Raw genomic sequence first — 3,683 nt, forward strand, 5'->3', positions numbered from 1 at the left:
AGCTCACCAAACTTATTTTGGTAATATTTTTCTGATGATGTAAGCATGAGAGTTACATATGATAAAAATCTTGGTCTAAATATGTCCAAAAGAGTTCTTTTAATGAATGTAAAATTAAAAACATTTAGTTGGTAATTTTTTTCTTTCTTTTTTCTTTTTTGCGTTTTATAAGTGATAGCATCATAGTTTCATAAAATTGCCACATAAAGAGATGACATAAAAAATATGAAGAATTTCTTTGCTGTGGACTTAGAACTTGTTATAATATATTACTAAACATCAGTTAACTTTTAACCTTGGGAAGGGACTTGGTAAATATTTTACCAAGGACTCAGAAATGAATTTCTCTATTTCCAATCTCCCATTTCTTCAGATATATGATTCCTATACACATGTTCTTAGAAGCAGAGCAACTAGATTGAAAATCCAGTGTGGAAAGAAAACAAAATTCCATAATCTACATTATTGCTAGTAGAATCTGGAATTTTTTGGTAAATTCATCACATTTCTATGCATCACTTCTAAGTCTAGCTTCTGTTAAATTCTGCCCCATGCCTCATTCCTTAAATAGTGACTATGGATTGAGAGGGAGAGAGAGAGTTTATTTTTGTAGATTCACCCCATGAATGGGATTGATTCTGTTAATTATGTTGCTCTTTCTATCCAAAGAGGCAAAAAGAAAGATTTCATTGATGCTTACAGGATATTTATGACATAATAAATACCTATATTTGCAGTGAAAGATAGCATGCATAGCACACCGATTCCTTTAGACCCAACAGCATGGCTGTCATAGAAGGGCACAAACCTAACAGTTTTTCTGTTGGTTTTCTGCAGTCCCAACCTAATGTTTCGTTCTTCTGTCCTTGTTTATTTTATCCTCATTAGGTTCACAGAGAGTTTAAACTCATTCCCCACCCAGAAACCCACAGGAATCAAACAAATGTGTTTTGATGGATTTTTGTAGTTTCCTTTCAGATCCAGATGTTGGACAGCAGCCATCTTAGTAAAAACACTTGCTGCATGAGGCAAGGAGGGAAGGAAATCTGAAGAAGAAATCAATTGGGAGAAACCTATGTTCAGCATATCTACAAATTAAAATTTTTATGAGCTACTAGATAGAAATAACTTAAAATTTGAAGTCTATCATCCCTCAAAGTGACACTGACATCCGCTCACCAAGGCTGACCTAGCCTCAGCCATTGCTGAGTGCTCAATCAGCCAGCAGCAGGGACTAATATTCAGACCCCAATATGACATCATGTCCTGGGTTGGCTATGCCGAGAAAAAGAGGAAATAATTAGATTCTCATAAGATTACTGGACACTGTTTCTAGAACTGATATCAATTCAAGGAGATTCAAAATGTCACTGTGGTCCACCAGTGAGAGCCTGTTCTAATGGAGATCAGGTGATCAATGGAGTTTTAGCTCCACTCTCTCTCGTAGTGGGTTCAGTAGGTCCCTGAACTCTTCCTCTGGTTGTTTCCTCAATTCCAGAAAGTATAATTGGAATAATAGGCATACTTAGCAAGTAGTAGAATGCCCAGCAGTTTCAAATATTAGTGGTATTAGAATTGTCTAGAGGACTTATTGAAACACAAATCGCTGTGTGTCTGACCCAGTAGGGCAGGGGTAGGATTCAAGAAATTGCATTTCCAACAAGTTCCTAAATGGTGCTGCTGCTGCTGCTGCTGCTGCTGCTGCTGGTAAGAACGCCATTCTTTGAAAGCCACTGATTTAAGCCATGATAATGATAAAATATTTTACTTATCACTTCTTGATATAAATATTAGAGACCACAGAGATAGTTGTATGGGTCAAAGAATAGTATTTTAAGGGTCTAGACGGATCAGTGTGAGCATCCAGCCAATATAAATGGTGAGAAAATTTGGATACTTTGTCTGTAGATACAAAACCAATGAGGGAAATCTGCACAATTCAGGAATTAATGTTTAAATTTTGTTGTTAAGAGAGCTCTTATTAAGTTTGAAATAAATGAAAAGTTTTTTCAGCTTTTCATGCTTTTCTGCAATGTGAAGATCATCTAAAATCAGATGAACTAGAAGTAGAAGTTTTAAAAATACTATATTGTAAAATATTTTCAATAAGAGTTTGGTAAAGAACTATGTATTAATTTCTTAAGAGTTGCCATAACAAATTACCACAAACTGGTTGGCTTAAAACAATGTAAATTTATTCTCTCATGGTTATGAAGGCCAAAAGTCTGAAATCAATGTGTCAGCAGGGCTGTAATACCTCTCAAGGATTTAAGGGTGAAGGTTTGTGAGCCTCATTAGCTTCTGGAGGCTCCAGACATTCCTTGGCTTGTAGAAACATAACTCCAATCTCTGCTTCTGTCTTCACATGGCATTCTTCTCCCTGTGTTCCCAAGCCTTCTCCTGGTCTTACAAGCACACTTGTCATAGATTCAGGCCCCATCCAGTTAATCCAGGATGACCTCATCCTTTATCTAATTACATTTACAAAGATCCCCTTTTACAAAAAAGTTTACATACATGGGTATCAGGGGTTAGGGCTTGGACACATAATTTTAGGGGCCATTATTTAAACCATAACTCATAAAAGAATCCCTTCCACCTGATTTAGTGTTCACAAAAATTTCACATATTTAGAATTTTGAGAAGCAAAGAGTAGGATATACTTTTGTAGTCAAACTATTATGTAGTTATAGAAAAAAAGCGATGATGATGGTGGTGTTTGCACCATTCTTTTATTAGGAAACACTTTTGTTACATCTTGGGCAAAACAAGAGCAAAACCTTGTGTGGTAGATTGTCTTCAAAGAACACTATTAGTGATTACTCCCTTTCCAGTAGAAGAGGAGCCTCTTTCTTCCCCTGAACTTAGGTTGGCTTTTTGACTTGTTTGACCAGCCAAATGTAGCAGAAATTTTTTGGTATGATTTATGAGCATAGGTCTTAAGAAGCTTTGCAGCATTCATTTTCACCTTCTTGGATGCCAGCTATGATATATATATATATATATGTATATCTATATATATAGATATGTATATCATAGATATATCAAATATATATAAATATATATACATATATAAATACACTGCAATAAAGATATATAAATATATAAATGCTATATATATATATAAATTTATATAAATACACTGCAATAAACAGAAACCACATGAAAAGGGAGAGGCATTTGAGGAAAAGAGGTTATAAACAAAGAAAAAGAGAGATGGAGCACTTGGGAGTCTCCGTCGGTTAAGTGCCCAACTCTTGATTTCACACAGGTCATGATCTCAGGATTTGTGAGATTGAGCTCTGCATCAAGGTCTGTGCTGTGTGTGGAGCCTGGCTAAAATCCTCTCTCCCTCTCCCTTTGCCCTGCCGCACTAAAGGTACATGTACACATTCTCAGAGAAGAAAAAAAGAAAAGAAAAGAAAGGGAAAGGGAAAGAAGAAAAAGAGGGATGGTGAAAGGAAAGGAAAGGAGAGGAGAAGAGAGGAGAGGAAAGGCAAGGAGGGCAGGACAGGGCAAGGGCAAGGCAAGGCAAGGCAAGGGCAAGGGCAGGGCAAGGGCAAGGCAAGGCAAGGCAAGAAGTAAAAGAGGGATGGCCAGCCCAGGTCTTTCCAGAGAGTTGGAATCTTATGAGATAAGCCTTAGCTGAACTGCTTTATCAAAATTACATGGTGCCAAGAAGA

Source organism: Mustela lutreola, chromosome 4, assembly GCF_030435805.1.
Source record: "Mustela lutreola isolate mMusLut2 chromosome 4, mMusLut2.pri, whole genome shotgun sequence".
Lineage (NCBI taxonomy): Eukaryota > Metazoa > Chordata > Mammalia > Carnivora > Mustelidae > Mustela > Mustela lutreola.